At 36.1% G+C, this 10,999-nt stretch overlaps 1 long non-coding RNA gene across 1 annotated transcript in view; it reads left to right on the forward strand.

The window, feature by feature from the left end:
- Positions 1-8,427, forward strand: part of LOC105108533 (uncharacterized) — an 11,742-nt gene extending 3,315 nt beyond the window's left edge. Inside the window, exons 3-4 of the long non-coding RNA XR_839073.1 lie at positions 8,372-8,377; positions 8,417-8,427. This is a non-coding gene — a long non-coding RNA (uncharacterized LOC105108533). The remainder of the gene's footprint in view (positions 1-8,371; positions 8,378-8,416) is intronic.
- The last annotated feature ends 2,572 nt before the right edge of the window (positions 8,428-10,999 follow it).

A 10,999-nucleotide genomic window follows, 5' to 3' on the forward strand; every position in this document is an offset into this window, starting at 1 on the left:
TACAATTAACCTCCTTGTGGTTCGACCCCGGTCTTGCCGGGTTATTTATTACTTCGACACTCCTGCACTTGGGAGAAGACATCAACCTTTTAGTCGTGTCAAAGCACACAAATAATATGCTGCCATATACTTCTTTCTTCATATAAATTACATGTTTATCTTGAAAATACCTGTCAATTTTGGTATTCCAAGCACATGGAGCTTGCTTCAAACCATAGAGAGCTTTCTTCAACTTGTATACTTTGCCTTCATTTTCAGCATCAATGTATCCAAGTGGTTGCTCAACATAGATCTCTTCTTCCAAGAAGCCATTTAGAAATGCTGACTTCACATCGAGCTGATAGATCTTCCATCTATATTTTGTTGCTAGTGAGATCATTAGTTTGATTGTCTCTAGCCGGGCTACTGGAGCAAACACTACTTCATAGTCAATGTTGTTACTCAATTTTGGACCCCACGTGCTAGAGATGGTGTATACCCGTTTTGAACCAAGTGCTAGAAAATTAACAAAAGCGGAGGAGAAAGAAAGATTTTTTTCGAACCCTGTTTCAGCCATCTCCTGCTCTCTTTATCCTTCCCTACTGCTACCGAAATTGTCAGGATTCTTAAGCGAATTAGGATTCTTTATAATGCTAAATTCATTCCTCTTTTACATGGGCTATAAGGTTGAAATAAATCCCTTGAAAGTGGCACTAGAAAACCTAGTTCTACTGTTGCCGCAATTTTTTTGTTCCAACTTAGACCCTTGCCGCAATTTTTTGTTCCAACTTAGACCCTGATTCTGACTTGGGTTCGTGCAATGTCTGACCATCCCAACTATATTCTATCACTCATGACATGTTGAAGAATGTACCTACACCTTGATTGGGTCCTAGGGCTCATTGTTCTTATGGCAGGCTCTTAGTCGAGGATGCTTGGCATTGTCAGTTTCCTGAATTTAGATCGGGAGACCTTTTTGACCAACCAGATTGTGGCCTGATTCTGTCATATCTCACCTTGACTCCCAATGAAATCCATAGTACTGGATGCATAGATGAATTTGGGCTTTCAAATCAATGGATTTCGATATCAGAAGCTTAAGCTCTGCACATTTAAATATCTGACGTTAAATATCAGAAGCTGAAGCTTTGCACGTTTGAATATCTGACGTGAAAATAGAAAATTCTGCCGCAAGCAGGATTCTAACCCAAGTTTTGCACCGAAAAAAATTCTACTGCCATCATGATTTTTCTGGTTCATTCTTAGGGTACTCCCAGTCATATCAGGATGCTCGGCATTTGTCAGTTTTTGAATCAGGTCAGGAGACCCTTTTTGACCGACGAGATCGCGGCCCAATTCTATCCTATAAAATTACTATATCTTGCCCTAAATCCCTATCAAAGTTGTAATCTGACATGCATAGATGAATCTTGGCTTTTGAATCGATGGATTTCGATATCAGAAGCTCAAGCTCTGCACGTTTAAATATCTGACGTGAAAAATAGAGAATTCTGCCGTGAGCAGGATTCTAACCCAAGTTTTGCACCGAAAAAAATTCTACTGGCATCATGATTTTTCTGGTTCATTCTTAGGGTACTCCCAGTCATATTGGGATGCTCGGTTTTTGGAATCAGATCAGGAGACCCTTTTTGACCGACGAGATCGCGACCCGATTCTGTCCTATAAAATGATTATATCTTGCCTTAAATCCCTATCAAAGTTGTAATCCTACACGCATAGATGAATTTTAGTTTTTGAATTGCTCAATTTCGATATCAGAAGCTCAAGCTCTGCTCGTTTAAATCTTTGACGTGAAAATAGAGAATTCTGCCACGAGCAGGATTTTGACCCATGTTTGCGGGACTGATTCGAAGGATTTTTTCTGAACCTAGGACTGAATTGAAAAGTGTTAAAATGAGGGATTTAATTGAAGAAGGATATGGAAAGCTGGAGAGGGGGGCTGGATCATCACAAATGGAAGGATTTTTACCACACCGAAAAGGAAAATAAGACTTTGCAGCTGCACCCTCTATCTAATTTCTTTCCCTTTTTCTCTGCTGTTTTCCTTTCTCATCACATCTGATTATTGGAGCTGAAGACCACGTTTTTGTTGCCTCATTTCAAAGGGAGTAGCTGGCCCTATGGAAGGAAAGAAAAGAGCCACACCATCCTCCAAAACGGGAAAGAAATCAGACGTAAAGCACCACCATAAAATCAGAATAATTGCAGTTTCCTTTTGCGTTTTTTACTGCAAATCAGTAGGGATTTGTGTACTATGATTAATGCATTGAATCTTTCCTAAATAGAAATATGTTAGACTATATATAAGCCCCTCTAATGACCTAGGGCGGCAGAAGAAAAAGAGAGCAGAAAGGAGACGAAACAAGAAAAGAAAGAGGGGGAGAGGGGGCAAAGGAGGGCAACAATATAAAAGAAAACAGAGGCAGAAGAGAAAAAAGAGGAAAGAGCAGAGACACAAAAGAAGAGGGTAAGGCTGAGAGTATTATTAAGAAAAAAAAAACGAGGAGATCGAGATAGAGAGAGGAGATTCACTGTAGTCTACACTGTCTTGCCGAAAAGGAGTTTACAAAACTGTAAAATTTGGAAAAGCTCCTAACAGCACAAGAGGAAGGCTTTTCTTCGGGTCATCAGAGGCAAAGAACAGGCTGGAACTACCCGTTGATTTACACTTCATTTTGGCAAGCAGTAGGTACAAGTTTCAACCTTTTTTTTTTCCTGGCTATATTCAAACCTGGTATCTTTTGTCCGTTTGGTTCCAACCTTTTTTTTTTCTCTCTCTTTTCCTTTGCTTTGGATTAATTCGGTTTCTTCCTGGACACAAAAATTATATGTACTCGTTTGCTTTTACTCTAATGGCTTTGAGTTAGAGATGTCATTTATGTTAGAGTTGCATATTTTCAGTTTGTTGCTACGGGGGACCATAAGCTTCAGGGGGCTTTCATCATCCTTCCCCTCCTCTGCTCACTGCCTCCTTGACTTGGATTTGTATAGGAACGTCTTCCACAATTATTTAGTTTCATCCATAAAGGAAAAACGTGAGAGGGGTTTCCTTTGTAATGGGGGAATCTTTTGGCAAGTGTTGGTTCACGTGTTCATTTTTTGTTATTTGGAAAGAGAGGTAGCTGACCATTGGTAGGTACTTATAGTCTTTCATATACATAATGTAAAGGCACGGCGTTCAAAGTTTTTTTTCTTTCTTTCTTTTACACGAAACAAGCATGGTTGCCTGAGATTTAAAAAGGGGGGGGAGCGTGAGTCACGGTTTCTGCTATAGGATGAGGTTCAGAGCTGTGGTTTTCCTGTGTATATGGATTTATTCTCTTCTGTTAAAAATGATAGGTCAGTCTATGTTTAGGTTCTGAGTGAGTTGATGGATCGAATTCTATTTGATGAGATTTGGCCTTAGAGGGCTTTCTTTTTCTATTTTCCTCCTGCTTTGTTTTAGCTTAATTGTTTAGATCTTATAATGTTTGAAATATATGTGATGACTTGTTGTCTTTATTTGTGATTATTGTGATGCTTGCATTTTAATCAAATAAAAATGTTTTATTGTGTGTTGCATACGGTCAATACCCTAACATGTTTTGAATGTTTTTTTTATACAAAAAATATTGGAAGTTTTGAAAAATGTGTTTTCGCATGGATTTCTTAAACACAACGAAAATTGTTTTCTTGCATTTCTGGATTTTACAACATGTTTGTAAAACTCCAAAGGGTATTGGCCAATATTCCAAAAAATATAAAAATCTTATTTTGGGGAGAATTTATCTATTATTTACCGCTAATGTTTGGATAAAGAAATCCAAAATATTATTATCCAAAATATTATTGGGAATAATTTGTTATTATTCACTATTAATATTTGGATAAAGAAACTCGGAGTGGTAAATATCCAAAATAATTTTCTAGGAATAATAAATCCGCACACATCCTTGAAAGAAGCCTTGATTATAATCGAGGACATTTCCATTTTTTTTTCCTCCACGGTTTACGAGTTATGAGAACATAAAACACTAAGACAAAAAAAAAGATTTTTAAAGCACTCAAGATTTCTAATTTTTGTCGAATTACGAGTAGCAAACTCTTGAAATACCAAGGGAAAAATGAGCTTCTACAGCACATCGAATCTCCTTGGATTTCTTTCTTAATAAATTTAGTTAGAATCAAAATCGGAAAAAAAAAGCTGATGGGATTAGAAAACACCAACACCATAATAATTATAAAACAAACCAAACACCAAGCAGCTTACCTTAAGTAGGGCGTACTAGGGGTGCTAACACCTTCCCTTTACCCAACCAGTCCCTTGCCTTAGAATCTCTGAAAAACCAGTTAGGTTTCCTAGTGACCATAATACTAGGTGGCGACTCCCTTTTACACAAAAATAAAAATAAGAGACCCCGAAATCAATCGACGGTTGCCGCGACGCCGCGCTCCGCTCGTGAGGGTGCTGACGCCGCACTCCGCTCGCGAGGGTGCGACAGGATGGCGACTCCACTGAGGACCCTTGGATTAAGCTTGGTAATTGTTTCTTTTATGCTATGTATTTGTTGTTCTCCAATTGCTATGAATTGATACTTTGCTTAAAAGCTTTAGCATGCATTTTTACATTCTGTCATATATGGTATAGTCATGCATCACTTTATTATTATTATGATAAAAGCCTTAGCATGCATTTTTACATTCTGTCATATATGGTATAGTCATGCATCACTTTATTATTATTATGATAAAATCTTTAGCATGCATTTTTACATTCTGTCATATATGGTATAGTCATGCATCACTTTATTATTATTATGTTTTTTTAGGGCACACACATATAACTTTTAAGTTAAGTGGGGAACTAGCAGCTTGCCTTATGACTTGAGTCAAGGTTTAAGTTTGTGTAAACCCCAACTCTTTGCTGAGTGTTTAGACTGATTGTGATTGGTACACGTGCCATCCCACTATCTGCTTAACCCTTATATTGCCTTTACGAGGGTGATCATTGGGACAACAAGAGACCCCTTTTTAGAGACCAAGTAGTAAACCTACCCTATATCTCACGTAAAGGAATTAGAACCTATCCTTATGGTGTATGCTCCGTAATATCTTTTGCATCTTGAATTGCAGAACTTGTGAACGAAATGGCCACCATGACTAAATTTTTCATCATAGAATATTAGAAAAATTCTGAACTGTCACAATTGACTGAAGGAGACTGCCTTAGAAGCGATGCTAAGAAGCTGTCACCAATCAAGAATCTGAATTGCATTATGAATGAGGTGAACAAGTTAACGACTCACTTTTAAAATGTGGATAAGGATGCATTTTTTTAGGAAATACGGACGTTTGGTGGAAATTACAAAGGTAGAAGTTTATTTTTGGGATCCAGACTACTAGTGTTTTTCTTTTAAAAAAACATAGACCGATGTCCCATTATAGAGGAATATGAGATGTTGACTAAGTTTCCAAACAATCTGTATAAGATTTATTTTCCTTTGAGATCTGAAAAGATCATCCCTAAACTGTCAAAACTGCTCAAAATCGCTAACTTGAAAAAGTTTTTGGAAAAGAATGCTATCGGTCTAAAATAGAGGATGCTAAAAATTAAACTGGAAAAAAGGTCAAGATTAGAAAAAGAGAGATTGATTGCCTTGGGCATATTTGACCTTGTGTTGTTCCCAAGTCAAACGGGTGTAATGAGTTTAGAGGCCGCTGCAGAGTATGAGAATACACAAATCAATCCAGTGGTTGCTATTTTAGCTGAAACCATTTTGACACTTAACCATTGTAGGAGGACCGAAAAAGGAGCAATGAGATGTTGCATGTAGTTGTTATATATCTAGATGGTTAGTCATATCGAAACAAAAAAACTTGTCTTCAATAATTTTTTGTGGTTCACCCAAAGACCCTTAAAATTAATAAAAGAAGAAGAATGGAGAGATTTAGACAACCAAGGTTGGGTTGACAAATTAGAAGGTTTACCTAATAGTGATTTCAAGTGGAGAGCCTTATAGGTAATGACAATGAAAGTCCTAATGAGTTGTGGACAAAGATGTTGGGTGTCATTAGTAGGGATTACAGGTTATGTGATTTATGCTCCTGCCCTAGTGGTATGGCAACTTGGGGGCATGCAGTTTATTTCAAGGACTTTAGGAATTGCTCAATTCTTTGGTTTGTTCAAAGATCCTAAGGCATAAGAAGTTTTGGGGATCATCAAACAAGATTTGAGGCATCTAGTTTTGGTTGAGATATAAGGTTTAAAGGATCCAAGTGTAAGTGAAGGATATGCAAGATAAAGAGACTTAGCTACTTTAGCCATGCCTTGTGTAAGAGTTAAATCTCCCAAAACTGTTGAAGATCCTATTAAAAGAAAAAGGGTAAATAATGAAGAGGAGTTGAGAGGACAAGTTAAAAAAAAAAAAACTTCGGATAGAGTTGAGCAAAAGCAAAAAAAAGACAAGGCAATGTTGTAAGAAATTATGCATGAACAAATACAATGTAGAGATGCAAGAATAACAAAGCTTGAGTTAAAACTAGGTGAGGAGAAGATTGGTAGTGAAGAAAGTGAGAAGGAGTTAGGAGGGATAGGTTTGGATTGGATGCAAAGGTGCTCTGAAGTTTAAGCAATGGATATTGACTTTAACGATTGCAAACGGTGTAAAATATTACTAAGAAAAGTTTGCACAAGTTCAGCTCGAAATGATGGATAGGATAGGGAAGTATGAGGATTTAAATAAGAAATATATGGAGTTAGAAAGCCATTTGATAGGGATTACAAAAGAACAAAGTAAAAAGAAAAGTTTTTGAGGTTGTTGAAGCAAAGTTAATGTTTATGAAGGATATGATAAAAGTTATAAGGATAAAACTTGATAAGGAACATAAAAAGGTGAAGTATTTGGATGAGAAGCTAGCAGGAATAGAAAAACACAAGGATTAAATAGACACCAACAACGCTGCTTTGAACAGAACCAATATGTTGTTCATAAAAAAAGATGAACAAGACAGATAAGTAAATGGACGAAGCTGCTGCACTTGTTCAAATTATTAGAATCAATGCATGAAATGTGGAAAGGAACATCATTTGCTATCACCGAAGCCTAGTCGAAGTCGATACCTTTCTACGGAAGATTAAGAATCGCGGCTTTGCCTTCTTAACTTTGGCCAAAGAGTTTGTTGAGGAAAGGGATTAAAATATTGTATCTCTAAATATAATAAACTTATCAAGCATTAATGAAAAGAGCATTGACCCATCTTTTTATGCAAAATCTATCTCTTGGTGAATATGATTCAAGCAAAAGATTCAAAAGGCAATACTCCTAGCAAAACAATGTGATAATAGGACCTATATCTGTAAGGTGGTGGCTATTATTCATTCACAAGAAGGTTGCATCCATACCCAATATATAAATGCATTCTTATCACAATCATGCATTGTATCATGCATCTATACACGCATTCGCAGACCTAGAAACATAGATCCCTTTTTTGGAATCCACAACACTTGATTTTTTTTTTAAAAAAAAGGATGGAAAACAAAGAAAGGTCACACCCAAAAGCTCAGTACCGAACAAAGGCTTACAGGAATATGGAATAATGTTACGCACCTAATCTTTTTGCTTGAGCAAATGTTTTGAGATCATGCATTTTCAAAAGTTCATCTTAATGTTTTTACACATCACTTTCCATTTTATAAAGTTGATTTCCAAAACAAACACCTGCACTTTACACTGAGAATGAATGGCCAAAATTTAAAGAATACGTAGTAGTTGTTGAAGAGGAAGAATGAGATGAAAATAGGACAGCATAAACAAGCTTGGAAACCCGCTAGAGAGGAACTTGAAACCATAGATGTGGGCAATGAAAAAATAAGAGAAAAAAAATAGGGACTATAATCACTCCTAAAAAAGAGAAGAATTGGTTACTTCAAGATTATATAGATATTTTTGCTTGGTCCTATAAGGATATGTCTGGCTTAGATATGGATATTGTAGTACAAAGGCTATTGTTGGCAGAAGGATGCAAATCAATTAAACAAAAGTTGAAAAGAATTAATCTGGATGTCTTAATCAAAGTAAAGGTAGAAATTGAAAAGCATTGGAACACTAGTTTTCTAGAAGTAGTCAAATATCCACAATGGGTGTCCAACATAATGGTAGTACCCAAAAAGGAAGATAAAATCAGAGTACGTTTACCACACATAGATATGTTAGTTGACAATACAACACGTAGCTCCACATATTCCTTTATAGATGGATTTTTAGGTCTACAATCAAATAAAAATGGCATCAGAGGATAAGAAGAAGACAACATTTGTAACACCATGGGGAACCTTTTGTTACAAGGTCATGCCATTTGGGTTAAAGAATGTTGGGGCCACCTACCAAAGGGCTAGGTAATTCTGTTTCACAACATGATGCAAAAAGAGATTAAGGTATACGTGGATGACATGATATAGAGAGGGAGAGAATCATATCCAAATATTGAAGGAATTATTTAAAAGACTAAGGAAGTACAAGTTGAGGCTTAACCATGCAAGGTATTCATTCGAGATGAAATCTTAGGAAGTTGTTGGGATTCATGGTGAGTGGTAAAGAGATAGACGTGGACCCCAGTTAAGTAAAGGCTATTCAATCTATGTCATCTCTCAAGACTGAGAAGGATGTAAGGAGGTTCTTGGAAAGTTTAAACTACATTGCTTGGTTTATATCTTAATTAACCACGACTTATGACCCCATCTTCAATTGTTAAGGAAGAAGAATCTTGGAATTTAAAATATGGGTGTGAAGAAGCTTTCAAGAAAATCAAGCAGTACCTACTAAATCCACCCCTATCTATCAAGCCAAATTGTAAAATAACAAGTTATACTAGCTGAGTATGACATAGTATATATGTCAAGAAAAGCCATCGTTGATCATCTAGTTAATCATGCTATGGAAGATTATAAGCCATTAAAATTTTTCTAACCTGATGAAGATGTGCTTTTTAATTGAAGAAGGAAAATTAGATTGGTGGACTATGTACTTTGATAGTGCTGTAAACATGTGGTAACAAAGTTGATGCAATGATAATCTCTCCTAATAAAAAGTAGTATTTGGTTAAGTTAAAATTCAACATAGGAGTATCAAGTTTGAATTCTCGTTTTAAAGGTGGCATTGCATTCTCGTTTTAGAGGCTGCATTGAAGCTAAACATAAAAAATATATAGACCTGTATGGAGACTCAATGTTGATCATTTACCAAGTAAAAGGAGAATGGCAAACCAAGGACGAGAAGTTGAGACCTTACCAAGAATACCTGTCTAAATTGGCTAGAGAATTTGAGAAAATAAAGTTCACCATCTAGGAAGGGAAGGAAACTATTCTGACATTTTGGTCACACCAGCTTTTCTGACTAGAATAGACTTTGGGCACAAGGTACAAGCGATACATATTGATATCAAAAGTAACCCAACTCATTGTTGCTTAGTTAAAAGAGAAATAAATGGAAACCCTTGGTACTATGATATCAAGAATTTCATCTAAAACTAGACATATCCCATGGGGGCATCTAAAATCAACAAGAAGACTTTGAGGAGGTTGGCAATGGATTTTTATCTTGATAGGGAGACTTTATATAAGATATCATCTGATGAAACTTTGTTGAGATGTTTGGATGACGTGGAGGTAAAAAGTGATGAAAAAAATTTATGGAAAGAGACTTGATATGTGAATATGGTCCATTAGAAATGATTATAATTAATAACGCACATGAACTTCAATAGCAAGATAATAATAGAACTTTGTGCTAATGGAAAAGTCAACGCTTCCAATTACTCGCCATGTGGGCCAAAGATGAATGGTGCGGTAGAAGCTGCTAACAAAAATGTCAATAAGATTATTTAGAAGATGGTAGTCCCTTACAAAGATTGACATAAGATGTTATCATTTGCCCTTCACGCATACTGCACTACAATTTAAATCTCAATAGGAGTCACCCCGTATATGTTGGTATATAGAATAGAGGCGGTGATACCTTTAGAAAATGAAATCCTCTCATTAAGAGTATTGATAGACTTTGAGCTAGAAGAAGTAGAGTGAGTAAAAGTTAGATATGAATAGTTGAATCTAATAAGTAAAAAGAGGATAACTGAAATCTATCATCATCACGGATGGCCAAATCATAGGAAGAGAAGGTCCGGCCTCGAGGATTCCACAAAGGAGATTTTGTACTGAATATAGCCTTTACCAGAACAGGATCAAAGTAAATGGGCGCCAAACAATGAGGGCCCTTTGGTGGTAAAGAAAGCGTTCTCAAGAGAAGCTTTATTGTTATCTAGAATGGATGGAGAAGATCTATTTAAACCTATGAATGCTGACTCTATAAAAAAATACTATGCTTCCCAGTCAATAAAATAAAGTTCGGTCATGAATTCTCTTTATAAAGAACCTTTTTTTCATAAAACATATGATCTTATAGCATTTGAAATCTTTTACTTAAAAGAACTGTTTTTTTTACGCATGACTAAGGAGATGACCCCATCAATTGGAGAGAACCAAATCAAATCTAAACTTGATATATTTTTTCACACCACACTGGGGGCAAGAACTATACGAAGTGCATATAGGGGTCTATAGGGAAGTCAAGCCCAAAAGGGTATCATCATAGAACATTGCTTAAAACAAAATATGATGATTGCATTGAAAGTTTTAGTTTTCATGAACAAAACCAAATTTTGTGTGTTTTCCTCTTAAAAATAATTTTCAAAAAAATAGAAAAGACAATTAAAACATCGGCAAAAGTATAATACAAAGCGATGTTTAATAGATCAAGAAAGGGCCCTATAAGGAACTAGAGATCTCTGCACCAAGCATAAAAAGGATAGGAAATGTAGCGCGTGAAGTATATTCCAATTTAAGAGGATAGGTCGGGTAAACAATTAGAAACAAGAGCTCGAAGAAGTCTACAACGAAAAAGGGGACCTATATTTCCAAAAATAGGTAACAAAAAAACGTGCATGCTATTTTGTCATAACACTC

This window comes from Populus euphratica, unplaced genomic scaffold, assembly GCF_000495115.2.
Source record: "Populus euphratica unplaced genomic scaffold, PopEup_1.0 scaffold192.1, whole genome shotgun sequence".
Classification (NCBI taxonomy): Eukaryota; Viridiplantae; Streptophyta; class Magnoliopsida; order Malpighiales; family Salicaceae; genus Populus; species Populus euphratica.